Source organism: Pleurodeles waltl, chromosome 10 (assembly GCF_031143425.1).
Source record: "Pleurodeles waltl isolate 20211129_DDA chromosome 10, aPleWal1.hap1.20221129, whole genome shotgun sequence".
NCBI classification, from domain to species: Eukaryota; Metazoa; Chordata; class Amphibia; order Caudata; family Salamandridae; genus Pleurodeles; species Pleurodeles waltl.
In genome coordinates, this window is record NC_090449.1 from 950,224,868 (window position 1) to 950,242,254 (window position 17,387).

The following is a 17,387-nucleotide window of genomic DNA, read 5'->3' on the forward strand; positions in this document are numbered from 1 at the left end:
CTAGTTGTCTTGTGCGAAAACTAGTGTACAGAATAAAATATTTTTTCTGCAATCTGGGATTCGGACCAAGCTCGATAATGTTTCAATGACTATTTTAAATATTTATTTAAAAAACAATCTAATGATAAAGTTAGATTTTTTATATATATTTAGGAAACATAACTTTTTGAACGTTTGCCAGTCTGAAGCTCCAGGAAGCTAATTTGCATTAGTTTTACAGCCACTGCCCTGTTAATGCCTGAAGTTAAAGAAGCATGGAAAGTGCCCCAGAGGAGAACAATGGGTTGGGTCGGATGACAGAATGGGTTGGACGTACGGCTGGTGATCCATATCAGCTCAGGCAGAACAGCAGCAGAGGTTTCAGGAACTTCATTAAATTGAAAGGGAAAGATGTGAAGCCTGCTCATCCTTGGTTAGTGCAAGGGGAGACCTGAAAAGGGAAAGCCTTTGATTTTAAGTCCAAGACAGCCAGTTCAGCATGATTCCACTGGGAAAAGGAGCTGGTCCCAGAACCAGTTTTGACTAACTTAGAACGGGGGACTGCTCTTTATCTAAACACACCCCTGAATGACACAAAAGCTCCCTCCAAGGGAAAAAGGACAATACCATATTGGATTCCCTTTTGAATAGTTCTCTGTGGAATAGTTTGTAGTAAGGTAAATTGGACATGTGTAAAAGTGTCACGTAGGCTCTCATTATTCTAATGAGGCTACTGGATTTCGAGCGGTAGAATCGCCTGGGGTGTAGCAGACTGAGTCTGACCCACTACAGGTGACACCTGCCGCTCCATTCCGGGTTCTGCTCCAGCTAACTAGCAGCGCCTCATCTCTATCCAAGGGCAGGGATGATTGGGCAGCCGAGCGCATGACATAATTGGTTTCTCAGGGAAGCCGTGGTCACTCAGGGCTCATCCGTTTCTCTCAGTTACGTTAGTCTCATATAGACAATGACAAACAGAGGCAGTATATGTTTCAGTGTTGCTTTTAATGAAGTGACTACATCTTAGATAGCAAAGTGTGGGCTGCAATAACCAGGACGATACAGCATAACAAGATTAAAATTGTGACGAGGAGAGTAAAACATAAAAATAATGCTACCATATTGTCACTAGAGTAAATAGACTAATTCCTACTTAGGCTATAATAGAGCACAGCGTGTTAAGCTCTAATTCTGCCCTTCAGGTTCCCCTTGGAAGACATCATCCCGCATACCTGAGCAAAGGCCTGAAGTCTGCATAAGCAGCTGTAGCGAAGCATTCAGCAATCAGCTTACAGTCGTGGCTGTCTGGCTGGAATCTCCCTCTAGCGTGTAATGGACAGGGAACTGTTTTTATAATAAAACAGCTGATGTTCTGTGAAAATGTCCCTACGTAAGGATGTGTATTTTCTATGAATGTCAGAGACTAAACTTATACCACGTTCACCAACAACCTATCTTTCTTCAGCCTTGGAAGAAGCACAGATTGAGCAAGAATGAATTGTTTGAGAACAGAGTGCTGGCTTAGGCAAAAACAGTTAGATAGAAGGAAATAAAACAAGACCGTAAAAGTGGCTACTGTAACAATAATAAAGCAAAGTCGAATAAAATATATCTAGGTTAAAGTGCACAGCGGCAGGGCTAGTATGCTAAAATAACGTGCACGGAGCTAGAAATAAAATGGCTACACAACACCCTCTCCTTGTCGGTTGAAGGTGGTTCAAAGCCTAAATGTACAGAAAAGCTACTAAAACTCAACCTTAGATATATATGTAAAAATGTCAATGATGACAAGTTAAAAGGACACATGAGCATATAAAAGGACAATTTAAAACTGTTAAAATGTAGCATAAAAAGGACCAAATTTGAAGAGTCAGAGTTATTTTTAGAATTCCCAATTGATTCCGGGACAATGGAGGACATGAAATCTTCCACTTCGGCAGGTGTTAAAGATGGAAAGGCATTCCCAAGAAAGACCAAGGAGCAGTCGTGTTCCATAGCCTGAGCCTCAACCAAAGCGGCATTCCCTAGTGTGCCCAATTATAAGTTAAGAGCCACATCCTTCAGAAATGGCAACTCATAAGTAGCTTCCCGTAGCAAAAGCACCCTCAACGCGCATGTCTGGTAATGAGCCCTCAGCGAGAACATTAGCAGATCAGCGTCCAATGAAAGCAAGCACTGCGTAGAAAGACAAACTTCCAGTGCATGTTCAAAAAAGCACCAGAGGCACCGAAACATGGGCTGCACACAATGTAAGACCGGTCTGGATGACAGGGACCAGACACACTCCAATTGCTCCAGGAGTGTTGCTTCAAAATACTGCATCATGCGTTCACAAAACAGCTGATCTGATGGAAGCGCTTTCGTTCCTCCTTGTTGCGGCGGGACAGCCAATGCACATACAAAATAGCAACAGCAAAACGCCAACTATTATAGCCAATGTTTTTGGAAATCCCCCAAAAATACTGGAGAATATTGAGTGGATGGCTGATGGTATTAAACCGAATATGGAGGAGAAGGTGTGAATAAAACCAGAACCAAGATCCTTAAAGAAATTTGCAATTCCAGTAGTACTGGATGCATTAATTATCCGTCCCACGAGTTCACCAAAGTGTCTCCGAAAGTTCGTACTTAAAAGGGACTGTATCTCTGCTGATGACCTTGCCACCTGAAGGGCGTAGGTCTCGCGTGCAGATGTGAGAGCCACATGTTTTTGAAACAATAAAACCTTCAGTCTGCTCAACTTGTCAGAATTCACATTAGAAGTAGCAACATGAGGCCAAATGTCCACTACCTCTTTTATTTTAGTGGGAGGAAAAAGTACGTTCCCGCAGCATGTAACAATCTTAGAGACCGCAACAACATAAACTATTCCGGCTTGCATCCCACAACAGTCTTCACCATTGAGGAGGACATAGCTGCTGTTTGAAAGCACCTGGAACATAGGTCTAATCAAGGGGACTGGAACTCCCTTCAGATAACAAGCCAAGTTTGCTGCAGACGCGTTACACACCCCATGCAAGGACAGCTGTTTACAAACTGTCGAATGGCTGACAGAGGTCTCACATTCACTTCCGCTAAGAAAGACTTCTTTCATGCCACTGAGACATTTGTACGAGAAGGGTAGCTCCCACATCTCATGGATGTAACTATTTCCCAGCCTTTCATATCTGCCTACCGGAATGTGTTTTAAACAGGAGGTGAATTGTAGTGTGGAAATAGGTAGATTAATGACCCAGTGTATTAACCACTGAGCAGATGGTATTTCAGCCACAGTAAAAGGCAACTTTTATAATGTTTCGATGTTTAGCATGACATGAGTCGCTTCTTTTTTAGCTATAAATTTTTGGTTTTCGCGTTTAAATAACAGAAGAAAATATTTCCCTTGCGCTGACATGTTGCCAGGGAACGCGACCCGCCTTCAGTATCTGAAGTGTCCAACCCAACCGCATAATGGACCTTAGCTGACTCTTTCAATGATGTAAGGAAAACATATATGTTTGTATGATGTCTATAGCAGAAGAGACAATGTTATTTAAGGTATATATCCAGTCGGACAGGGTATTGATCACATTATCTACAACAGCTAATGCCTTTTTTAAATTTTCCTGGTCTATTTGCCTTAACCGAGCAGCAGCTTCTTGTTGTGAAAGCTTCCAGATTTCATTATATACTTCATATAAGAAGCGTTTTCTGCGTTGTTTTCTGGGGCCTAGCAGGAAGTCCTGTAAGTCGGTGTTATTGGACAGGAGACTGAGGTGTTCTCTAACCGCGTCTAGTGAGGAAGTTCTGAACCATTGCTAGCATAGTTTCCCTATACCCGCATGTTCGGACGATATATAGTGAGGGTCCGGCCTACTAGTTCTAAAACCCCCCAAGGAGTTGATAAAACGTTTGTGACACCCATTGGCATCTATTGCCCACAATAACCACCCACCTGGGCGTGTCAGTGAAACATTGAACGTGCCATTCTGGACCCATTCATCGAGCTGATCTTCAGTTGCATTTATATATTTTTGCCATTTATAAAATTTTGCAGGGGCAGGTATACTGGGCATGTTCAATTCCTTAATCTTTGCTAAGCCTAAACAACTTCTTTGTTGTACAGTTTCATTTAAAAATATTATCTGAACAGGTATCAGGCATGCTCTAAATAAATCTTCCTTCCCCCTTATTTGCCAATGTCTATTTCCCCACACACTTTTTAAGTCAATCGACTTCAGCCAATATTCATAGCCTTCTATAGTCAACCAGGAAACAAAGGAATCCGAATATATAAATTTCGTATTTGTCAATAGTATGCGTATGTTTCTGTAGGTGGCAATTTAAAATATTACGACTCAGCATTTTTAACATTGTGCCCAGAAAAATATGTAAACTTTTCAGAATACATTTTGGACCTCCCTTGTGGTGGAGTCAGACAATGTTCCCATTGTGTATAATTAAAAGTAGTCTTTGGGCTGCTTGCTCTGTGGATGAAATGGTGCCCATAATAGCAAAACATATCACCATAATTCTCTTTAGATTGATAAACATCTTCGTTTTCAAATACAGTATAATACTGCAATTCAGTCATCATAGAATCAACTGTTTTCACATCCCAATCATCAGAAACAACTCTGGGTATTATTGTATCATTCATTGAAAGTTTAAACACATATAGGGGGTCATTCTGACCTCGGCGGTAAAAGGCGCTTACCGCCGGCCAGAAGGCCGCCATAACACCGCCGCGGTAACCCGCCACGGTCATTCTGACCCCCAACTGGCAAACCGCCAAAAACCCAACATCCACAAAAATCCGCCACACCAAAGGACAGCGAAAAAATGGCGCTGACCAAACCTCCACCGTCACGCCAACAGAAAAACGCCCATATCATTCCGACCCACAAATCCACACGGCGGTCTTTCAAACGCGGTATTCCATTGGCGGTACACACCGCCGCGGTCAAAATACACACACACATAGAAAACTCAGCAACATTGGTCAGTTCGAAATACGCACACCTGATACACATACTAATACCACTCCCACACACCCAACACAATATAAAGCACACACCCACATCACCCACAAGCCCCTACGACCCAAAATCATTGATGAAGGCGAGAGACAGAGCACAGAATAGAGAATCCCACAACACAGAGGCACACAACACCATCACCCACACAGAATCCACGCACCAAACACCACACACCACCACACGCACCACACTCATCACCACAAACGCCACCCCACACCTCAACCACACCACCCCATGGCACCCCAAAGACACCCCAGGTTCAGTGACGCCGAACTCAGGGTCATGGTGGAGGAAATAGTCCGTGTAGAGCCCCAGCTCTTCGGGGCACAGGTGCAGCACACCACAATTGCCAGGAAGATGGAGCTATGGCAAAGGATAGTGGACAGGGTTAACGCGGTGGGACAGCATCCACGCAATCGGGAGGACATCAGGAAGAGATGGAACGACCTACGGGGGAAGGTGCATTCCATGGTATCAAGGCACAACATTGCGGTGCAGAAGACTGGCGGCGGACCCCACCTACTCCCCCAGAATTTACCATGTGGGAGGAGGAAGTCTTGCACATCCTGCATCCTGAGGGCCTCGCAGGAGTAGGCGGAGGAATGGACTCTGGTAAGGCAAATCTTCACTACTGCTTCCCACCCCCACCCCACCTGCATGCCAAATCATACCCCCACCCTCACCCCCTCCCCCATCACACCAATCCCTAGCAAAAGGCTCACCATCCCAACCCACCAATCCCAACACCAAGCCCTGCATGCGACCACAAAGCATGGACACCCATCACCAAAGCATGCCCACTGCACACACACATCACCCCCACAAGCCACCCTCACAAAAGCCCCCACAAGGAAATGCCTGCACATGGGTACACGGACACCCACCCATCACACGAAATGCCACACACAGAAGCAATAACCATACCTTTATACCCCTGCGGGACCCGAACGCCACCACACCGCCACGGAGGGTCCAGAGATGTCCATCCCACCCCCAGAAGAGGCCCCCAGCGATGACAGCAGCTCTGTCTCCCTGGAGCCAGACGACCAGCCCGGCCCATCGGGGACCTCTGGACAGTCGGTTCCCCACAGACAGCCACAGGCTACACCAGACCCAACCCCCTCTGGGAACACCAGCACAGCTCCCACCCAGCGGGCCCATGCCTCTGTCTCCAGGACACGTCAATCAGCGGTGTGTCCACCCCTACAGGGCACCCAGGTTGACCCACCACCCCAACAACCACAGGGACCTGGGGGCAGTAGTAGTGAGTGGGCACACCGTCCAGGGGACAGAGGCCCAGGAACACAGGGGAACTGGGAGGGCTGCTCTGCGACAGGGGGGGGACAGGCCCGGGGAACCGACTCTCCAAGAGGCCCTCTCCACCATCATGGGAGCATACCACCGCTCCCAGGAGACGATGGCGACGGTACTGGCCCAGTTCCAGGAGATCCAGGAACTGCAGGAGGAACGGTACATGGGGTTCAGGGAGGAACTGAGGAACATCGGTTCCGCAATGGGGACCATAGTCCTGGCCCTTAACCAGATCGTCACCACATTGCAGGACCATGTGGCACCCCAAAGGGCCCCTGTCACTAGCCCAGGCCAGGAACAGCCTACCACCTCCACCGGGCTAGTGGACAGGAGGCCCCCACACAACGAAAGGCCACCAGAACCCCACCTCCTGCAGAAGAAGAACCACCCCGCAAGCGGAACCTGAGATCTCACAAGAAGACAGAGTAGGATTGCAAGACACCCGCCAGCCTAAGATACCCCCTGATGTCATCCCACTGTCCCACATTGTCACCCTGTCCAACCTTGAACTGCCCTTGCTCCATCCTTCCACAGGCATATGGACAATGCACCTGTGCGACTGAGAACTGGACTCTGCCCCCACCCATCCCCGCTTCCCAATCATTTACCTATATGTAGCACTTAAAATAAATCACTTATTCCACTAAAGAAAACAGGAGTCTGCTTGTATTCTTAACAAATGTATTACACATAACGGTGCAATAATGGCCAGTTACTTTGTGATGACAACATACCAATTTCAATAAGCTTTAGTCCATGGGCAAACAAAGCTGAAGTCAGGCAGTGGGTCATACAGCTCTGAAAAGGGAAGGGAAAGTCACAAATCAGTTAACAGGAACTGGGGGGAAACACAGACAGTGGAGACGCATGAGGCTTCAAGTAAATGTAAATTGGGGTGGCTGTTTCTTACCTGTGTGCTACTGAAAGCATTGTTGTATGACTGTATCCCTGTGGTCCGTGTCGTCCCCGTTGTCTTCCTCCTCTTCACTCTCCACAGGCTCCACAGCTGCTACAACACCACCATCTGGACCATCCTCCTTCAGAAAAGGCACCTGGCGTCGCAAAGCAAGATTGTGAAGCATACAGCAGGCCACGATGATATGGCACACCTTCTTTGGTGAGTACATTAGGGATCCACCTGTCATATGGAGGCACCTGAACCTGGCCTTCAGGACCCCGAAGGACGTTTCTATGATCCTCCTAGATCGCCCATGGGCCTCATTGTACCGTTCCTCTGCCCTGGTCCGGGGATTCCTCACTGGGGTCAGTAGCCACGACAGGTTGGGGTAACCAGAGTCACCAATTAGCCACACACGGTGTCTCTGTAGCTGTTCCATCACATAAGGGATGCTGCTATTTCGCATGACATACGCGTTATGCACTGACCCAGGGAACTTGGCATTTACATGGGAGATGTACTGGTCAGCCAAACAGACCACCTGGACATTCATCGAATGATAACTTTTTCTGTTTCTGTACACCTGCTCACTGTCTTTGGGGGGAACCAAAGCCACATGGGTCCCATCAATGGCACCAATGATGTTGGGGATATGTCCAAGGGCATAGAAATCACCCTTCACTGTAGCCAATTCGCCCACCTCAGGGAAAATAATGTAGCTCCGCATGTATTTCATCAGGGCAGACAACACTCTGGACAAAACCTTAGAAAACATAGGCTGAGACATCCCAGATGACATGGCCACTGTTGTCTGAAAAGACCCACTTGCCAAAAAATGGAGTACTGACAGAAACCTGCACCAGAGGGGGAATCCCCGTGGGTTGGCAGATGGGGGACATCAGGTCTGGCTCCAGCTGGGCACATAGTTCATGTATAGTTGCTCTGTCAAGCCGGTATGTAAGTATGATATGTCGTTCTTCCATTGTCGACAGGTCCACCAGCGGTCGGTACACGGGAGGATTCATCCTTCTCCTCGCAAGTCCCAGCGGACGGTGCCTAGGAAGGACAACATGGAGCACAGAGTCAACAGAGTCAAGCAACTCACAGGTTAATTCACACAGCTTGCACAGTACACGAATCGCTATGCATGGAACGGCTTGTATGAGTGGCTATGCAAGGCCTAGGCCTGTGTGACGCAGTAGAAATCATGCCATGTGGGCCCTTGAAATGGTGGCTGCCTGACCTGTGAAGTGTGTCAGTGGGATGTGAGGTCACTGCGCTGGCGTGGCACACCGTGGCGGTAGGCGGTCGAAGACCGCGGCGCAAAGCAGCATTGGTTAACATTGAACCCTATGGGTGTCAGGAGCCAATGACGATGTGCGCCGGCGGTCGCGGTACGCACCGCCGCGGGCGTGACCGCCATTTTCTATCTGATTAATCGCTCGAGACCTGATCATCCACAGGAGAGGACCTATACTGCAAGTGCTGCTGTGACCTCGGTCTGGGAGATACAATGGCTGCTGCGACTGGGGAAAGGGCCCCTGCCTTCACTGCCGAAGAATTGGAGGAACTTGTTGATGGGGTCCTCCCCCAGTATGCGCTACTCTACGGTCCTCCAGCCCAACAGGTTAGTACACAGGGTGCACGTTGAATGGGCTATGCCTGTGTTGAGTGGGATGTATGTAAGATGGTGGGGAGGGGAGCGAATGAGGACTGCAACGCACGAAAGATGAGAGCATGTGCCACATGGCAAGGTTGGGGAGGGGGGGGCCACTCACATTGACCAGGCAGAAAACTGATGCGATTTCTTTTACCACCCTGTACATGTCACATAGGTCAGCGCCCATCAGAAGATCGACATTTGGCGTGCCATCGCCAAGGACGTCCGGGCCCTGGGGGTCCACAACAGATGGGGCACCCACTGCCGAAAGAGGTGGGAGGACATCCGCCGCGGGACCAGAAAGACCGCCGAGTCTCTGCTGGGGATGGCCTCCCAACGTAGGAGGGGTGCCAGCCGCCAATTGACCCCCCTGATGTCCCGGATCCTGGCGGTGGCCTACCCCGATTTGGATGGGCGCGTGAGGACATTACAGCAGACACAAGGGGGTGAGTATCAGCACATTCTGCTATCTTTGCGCGCAGGGAAGGTGTCTGGGTGGGGGAGGAGGGCTGTGGCTATCTCCAGGCCAGGGCGCATTCTGTAGGCTAGGCCCCTCCGTTAGAAACGGCCCTGTGCCCCCGCCCCCCACCTCTGTAGGGTGCCAAGTACAGCTATCCATGGTCCGGCCTCACCCATGTGTGCATTTGTCGTCCATAGACCTGTAGGACTAGTCACAATAACTGAGTAGTGTACCCCCCATTGCGCGGCCTAGTTCAGGGGGCTTCTGTGTCTGTCCTCTCCGACAACGGTGTTGCCAATGCATGCACTCAACCTGTCTTCATTTCTCCACCCCCCCCCCCATTTTCTTTGTCTTCCTGTTCATGTGTGCATTAGCATCATCTGGCGGAGGAGAAGTGGCATTGGAGCACGAGGGAGCTGCATCTCACATGGCCCCGGAGGACCATACGACAGACTCTGAGTACACCAGTGAGACGGAGGGCGAGTGGAGCTCCACAACGGGGACCCGAGGAGACGTCAGCGACACCGACACGTCCTCGGAAGGGAGCTCCCTAGCGGTGGCGGCAACATCCGTGCCCACCGCCACAACAGGTACAGCCGCCACCCAGCGCACCAGCCCCGCCTTCCCAGCAGCCCCTCAGCCTTTGCTCCGTGCCCGCTCGGCCTGGAAGGCGGGCATCTCCTTCGCCCCAGGCACCTCAGGCCCTGCCCCAGTTACCCCTGCTGCCCTCAGTGAGGAGGTCATTGACCTCCTCAGGACACTCATTGTTGGGCAGTCTACCCTTTTGAATGCCATCCAGGGTGTAGAAAGGGAGGTGCATCGGAGCAATGCATACCTGGAGGGCATTCATTCGGGTCAGGCTGCCCATCAGCGATCGTTCAACGCTCTGGCCTCAGCACTGACGGCAGCCATTGTCCCTGTCTCCAGCCTCCCTCTTCTGACTCCCTCCACCGAGTCCCAGTCTCCTGTTCCTCTGCCTATCCCATCCACACCATCAGACCAGCCTGCACACACCTCTACAACCAAGGGCAGCTCATCCAGACATAAGCACCACAGATCCCACAAGCATTCACCCAAGCAACATCCAGATGCAGACATGCCAACAGTCACTAACACCTCTGTGTCCCCCACCTCCTCATCTCCCTCCTCCCTCCTTGTGACGTCTCCACTCACACCTGCATGCACACCACCATCAGCCAGTACTTCCATCACCAGCACACCCTCCATTACAGTCCGCACACGTGCAGTCACCACCCCCACTGCCATTTACACGTCCCCTGTGTCCTCTCCCAGTGTGTCTGTCACCCCCTCTTCCAAAGCACACAAACGCAGGCAGCCACCCACCCAACAGCCATCCACCTCACGACAGCCTCCGTCACAAGCACCTGCACCCAAAGACAGCACACTTGACTCTCCTACAACCACATCCTCTTCCTCCACTCCCAAACCCACTACACCTACCCGTCCCTGTCCTTCCCAAATCCTTTTCCTTTCCAACCTTGAACTCGTTCCAATCACTGACCCACCCCCTCCATCTGGTAAGACCAAAAAAAGCACCTCAGCCACCACCAGCCCTGCATCTACTGTGACCATAGTGCAGGGCTATTGGAGTCCACCAGATCCTAGGGCAGGAAAATCGGCCAGCAGCAAGGGGACAGCGAGCCCCCCCGGGAAGAGGACAAAAAAGAAAACGGCCCGGCGCGACAAGCCTGAGACGGCTGCCACCAAGGACAGTAGCCTTGCCCCGTCACCTGCCACATCATCCAAGGGAGGCAAGGGCCACAGAGCTCCAGCGAAGGAGGGCAAGGGCAGCAGGGCGGAGAAGTCAGGCAGCAGGCGAGCTGCCCAGGAGGGCCCCACCAGCCCCATTCCGGGTGTGACGGACGACACCCACGGGCCCAGGACTCCATCACAGGAGGGCGCCGCGACCGCAAGTTCGGATGGTGAATGAGCGGGAAGTCTTGCCCAGGTCTGGCTCCCTAGACACACAGGACAAGCACCGCTGAACGGGCCCCGCTGGGACAAGAACCGCTGAATGGGCCCCGCCGGGACAAGAACCGCTGAACGGGCCCCGCCGGGAGGAGCACCGCTGAACAGGGCCCCGCCGGGAGGAGCACCGCAGAACAGGGCCCCGCCGGGACAAGAACCGCTGAACAGGGCAACGCCGGGACAAGAACCGCTGAACGGGCCCCACCGGGACAAGAACCGCTGAACAGGCCCCGCCGGGACAAGAACCGCTGAACGTGCCCCGCCGGGACAAGAACTGCTGAACTGGCCCCGCCGGGAGGAGCACCGCTGAACAGGGCCCCGACGGGAGGAGCACCGCAGAACAGGGCCCCGCCGGGACAAGAACCGCTGAACAGGGCCCCGCCGGGAGGAGTACCGCTGAACGGGCCCCGCCAGGACAAGAACCGCTGAACGGGCCCCGCCGGGACAAGCACCGCTGAACGGGCCCCGCCGGGACAAGAACCACTGAACGGGCCCCACTGGGACAAGAACCGCTGAACGGGCCCCGCCGGGAGGAGCACCGCTGAACAGGGCCCCGCCGGGAGGAGCACCGCAGAACAGGGCCCGCCGGGACAAGAACCGCTGAACAGGCCCCGCCGGGACAAGAACCGCTGAACAGGCCCCGCTGGGACAAGAACCACTAAACAGGGCCCCGCCATCTCAAGCACAGCTCCGCTGGGCCCTTCCTGTCAAGCACAGCTACGCTGGGCCCTTCCTGTCAAGCACCGCTCCGCTGGGCCCTTCCTGTCAAGCACCGCTCCGCTGGGCCCTTCATCTCAAGCACCGCTCCGCTGGGCCCTTCATCTCAAGCACCGCTCCGCTGGGCCCTTCCTGTCAAGCACCGCTCCGCTGGGCCCTTCATCTCAAGCACTGGTCCGCTGGGCCCTTCCTGTCAAGCACCGCTCCGCTGGGCCCCGCCGTCTCAAGCACCGCTCCGCTGGGCCCTTCATCTCAAGCACCGCTCCGCTGGGCCCTTCCTGTCAAGCACCGCACCGCTGGGCCCTTCCTGTCAAGCACCGCTCCGCTGGGCCCTTCATCTCAAGCACCGCTCCGCTGGGCCCCGCCGTCTCAAGCACCGCTCCGCTGGGCCCTTCCTATCAAGCACCGCTCCGCTGGGCCCTTCCTGTCAAGCACCGCTCCGCTGGGCCCTTCATCTCAAGCACCGCTCCGCTGGGCCCTTCATCTCAAGCACCGCTCCGCTGGGCCCTTCCTGTCAAGCACCGCTGGCCCATTGACAGTGCCGGTTCTGTGACGAGCAGGGCTTCAGGAAGCACTCGGGCACCATGCCTCCTCCAATAACAGTGGAGTCGGTAATCCATCTGATGGACTGTGGCTTTGCACCCCCCAGGATGGGACAGTGGGCATGGAGGCCCCTCGTGGATCTGGCGTCGTGGACTCATGTGGCTGAGGTGCCCCCCTTTCCCTTCCCCCTGAGGTGCCTGTAGTTTTATCATCTGATGCCCCTGCAGTGTTCTCTCCAATGGTATCTGGTCTCCTGTGTGGGCTTTGCCCATGTGTTTGTGCACATTGGCCCACGGACTATGGAACTTTGACGGAATGTGCAGGACTTTTTGCCTATGGATATCTTGTTGACTATGTTCATTCCTTATTTTTGTATCTTTTATATAGCATATTTGCCATTCTTTCAATGGAGCTATTTATACATATATTTTATTGAAAATTTAAATTGTGTCTTTGCATTATTCCGGGAGGTTTGTGTGGTGTCACTCTGACTTGTTGCTCGGCATTGGGGTGTAGGTATTTGTGGTGCGGGGGTGGGTGTATGGCGCATGTGTGTGCCCGTAAGCTTTTCTCCTCCCCTGTGTTGTAGGTGCAGTACTCACCGTTGTCGTCTGCGCCGGCGTTCGTACTCCTGGTAGATGAGCAGGTAGACAATAGCTGGTAGGATGTGTAATTCAGGCTCCATGCTGTACTCCGTCCTCGTGGAGTGTGTATAGGTGAGCGTTTTCCTGTTCGTAGTCTGTTTCCGCCGTGTTTTTATCGGCGGGCCTCGCGCCCCGGAAAAGGTGGCGGATTGGTGAGTTGTGATAGGGTGGGCGGTACATTGTCTGCCGCCTGCCTGTTGGCGGTGACCGCTGCGCTGTTTGTCGGTCCCGCCGTGGCGGTCGGAGTGTTAATGTGGCGGCCTGTCTTGGCGGTTCCCGCCACAGTTAGAATACCATTTTTTTGACCGCCGGCCTGTTTGCGTGTTGGCCGCCGCTTTATCACCGACCGCCAGGGTCAGAATGACCGCCATAGTATTTGAATGACCTTCGTGGGGCCGTATCTATCAAATGTTACTTTATCCCAAACAATCCCATCAGGAAATGGTATAGTGGAAATGTTCACAAAAGACAAGTCTCTGTGGACCTTGTGAGAAGAGAAATGTGGTTTTAGGACTTCATCCATCAGTTCAACTGTTGATTTTTCAGGGAGTAAATGACCATGTATTAACAAAATGAAAGTGATGACAAACCCAATCCAAAGCAGGAAAGCTAGTACAGTCAAAGAATGCCACAGATAGTTCCATGGAAGAACAAGGTACGTTACTTTAAGCCAGTTTATCAGTTTACGTGTTTTTGACAGTTCAGGTGTCGGAGAGGCGAATGAGTCTTCGACGTCGTCATTGATGTCGGCAAAATATCCAGAAGCTATTCGTGCAAAAACTGGAGCCGTGTTAGTTAATGGAGTTGGTGTTTCCCGGGGTGGCACAGAATAAACAGCACCATTCGTCTGTGTTGAAGCTGTATCAAATTGATCAACCATTTCTGTATTATTTGTTGTTAGTGGAACCAATGCAAGATCATTTTCCACCCTCCCCAAGCTCGGAGAGGTGTCAGTGTTGCTGCTTACAACTTGTAGAGGAACTTCTTGACCAGTAGTGAGAGGGATTCAGGAACTACTGGCTGTTCCTTTTGGTCAGCTGTGCAGGATTGGCCACATGGTGTAGTGTGACATTGTCGATGGAGACAAAAAGATTTTCTCTGGCACCTGCCAACGGTGGTAGAAGGACAGTTCTGGTACCGTGTATTCCCAAGACTGAGACTGGTGCACAATAAGAAGGACCAAATCCTTTTTTCACAGCAACCTTTTCACGTACTAGATCCCCCAATCTAGGAATCCAGCCGGTAGGAGTTACAGGTACATCCTTAATTCCTATGGAGGCAGCACTGCCAGAAGAGTTGTCATCACGGAACTGTTGGAATTCCTGTAAGACAGTGACACGTTCATTTATGTCAAAAGGTGTTTCTGCCGCCTCCACGCCTGGACCATCAAGATCTGGAACATACATTTGAGTTCCGAACAGGCAATCATATGAAGTACGACTCCCCAAGGGCCTTCTAGGCAGATTGTTAAGTGCTCTCTGGACTCCATACAGTGATTAAGCCAACTACGCCCCGTACCTAAGACTCTGGCTGTTAAGGATTGCTTTAGATCGTGGTCTAATCGCTCCACAACACTATTTTCATCGGGATGAAAGGGAGACAAGTACTGGAGTTGGACCCCCACGAAGCCATGGCATCCCTGAATGCTCTTGAGGCGAAAGCAGGGCCCTGGTCCGAGTGGAAAGCCGCAACTGCATATGTACTGATAAAGACTTGCAAATCTTTAATAACAGTCTGAGCGTCAGCCGGGCATTGTGGCCACACCCATAGAAATCTGCAGCAGGAGTCAACAGTGACTAGGATGTAAGAAGAGAAGAAACCACGGCACATCAGAGGTATGTAGAGATTTCACTTTATTCCTCTGACAAAATGTATTATCCTCCATGTAGCCACTTACGACTGTGCAAGCAGCGGAATACTGATGCTTTGTGCCAATTGCAGGTTGTGTAGAGCCATCAGTGAACATGACTCTATGATATTGTTCAATAGGGAATGTGTTTGCTGGAACTGGGTATTCTAGTTCATATTCCAAAAATTCTTGAGTTTGTAATTTTGGGTCAAAAATGTAGTCTACATCAGTGGCTGTCAAAGATGTGGCCCATTGTATCCAACGCGGATGTGATGCTTTAGCGTTAGAAACACTGGCTTTTGTGACAGCATCTAGGGCTGGAATGGAAGAAACGACAATAATGCGTTTGCCCTGGGCTAGAGGTCTTTCTTTAATGACAGCCATCTGAACAGCAGTGAGTATTTTCTCAATGGGAGCAAAGCGTTGTTCTGCTGCTGAGTATAAATGTGATTTGTAAGCTATCGGGACGGTCTCACCCTCATAAAAGGATACATAGGTAAAACCAATGGCACCAGCAATTACTCTGATGACCAAGTGTGTTTTGTTGTCCCTTGTGTGTAGATGTTGTGCTGCAAGCATGTCTCTCTACAGGTCTCTGAGAATGCGTGTGTGTTCGACTGTCCAAAATGTACTTGAAAAGGCAGGACGCATTAAGCCATATAAAGGTTTTATGCATGACGCATAATCTGGAATGTAAATTCTGCCAAAGTTTAGGAACCCAATAGAGATTTAATTTTTGTAATCATATTTTGAGGTTGTAATTGTGCGCATTTTTCTAAGAATTGTGGCTGTAGGCTCTTTCCTTCACTAGATAGCTCATATCCTAGAAACAGGACGCTGAGGAAGGCTATTTTTGTTTTTTTGAAGTTGAATCTGTAGCCATATTCATCAAATCCCACAACAATGTGGGCTACCCGTCTTAAATGTTGCAGTAATTAATCATCCGTAAGATAGATATCATCTACATAGGACAATGCTTCAGGGTCAATGTCATGCAAAATTGCAGTCACACGAGCTGCGAACAGCCCTGGAGTGTTCTTGTACCCCTGGGGTAAACTACAGATTTTTCTCTGAGAGCCTAGTGCGCTGAAACTTGTTAAGTCTCCTCTCAGGCGCTATATTCTGGCAGAAGAACCATTGGAAATGTCCAGTGTTGTTTTGTATTTTTTACGCACTATGTTGTTCATCAATGCTGTGCTATGTGAATTTTGTATAGCATATGTTCGTGTATGACAGTTTAAGTGTTTGTAGTCTAAGACAATTCTATATGAATGGTCCGGTTTAGCTGCAGGGAATAAAGGATTATTCATTGGGGAGACGCAGAGTTCAATTACGCCCTGGTACTCTAGTTGTGTGAGGATTTCTCTCACGGGTGCTTTTGCATCATGTCTTATTGGATACTGAGGTTGGGGTTGAGGTTCATTTTTAATAGGAATTACATGGTAGGGGGAATCTTTATCCCATCCGACGTGATTGTGATATAACGTGGGTGCCTGCACCAATGCCCAATCGATCGCTTAGGATTCCGCGAGTTCCTCCGGAAAAAGGTGTGAAGACATGCATGTCCGCAGTTTCTACTTGTAGAAAGTCATCAGTTGCTTTCACCTCCAGATGCTCTAGAAGACTCCGCAAACTATTGTGACCTCTGCCACGCTGTGTAGCAGCGCCAGTGCCCACTTCCTGTTCTTCAAGAGGACCATCTTCTTGAGTGGCATGTCATACTGCAATTGCTGCCACCTTTTTCTTTTTAAATTGGGGAGGTTTCTCTTCCTTTTTAACAGAAACCTCAATTGAGCATTGTGATTCCTGTCTCGGTTTCACGTACTCTGTTCTTCGCTCTGATTGCTCACCTCTCTCATTGCGGTTTTCCGATGAGTCCTGAAAGGAACGAGATTGGCGTGTATCAGTATATTGATATCTATCAGGCGTTTTTATATTATCTCTATTTCTGAGATTATATCTATTCTGTGGGGTCTCCATAAGCGGAGATTCTCCCCTTTCTTTTTTAGGAGTTTGTTGTTTTTTATCCCAGCGTTTCTTGTTACCTTGAGGACCTTGCTTGGAAAAATCTTTGTTTGATTTGTCCTGAAACTATGGTTTAGTTAGTCTGGCCCCTAGACTATCTCAACCAATACTTGAATAGGTCTCTGCGATAATCTTTGGCAGCTCGTGTTCTTGATCCTGTTGAGGAACATCCCGGAGCTGCATGTGCACTGCTAGTGCGACCGCTCCCCCTTTAAGGTTACTCAAAATAATTGAGGATACTTTGGCAAAATTGCCCATTAATTGCATCCCGAAGTATAGGGCCGGGGCAGCCCC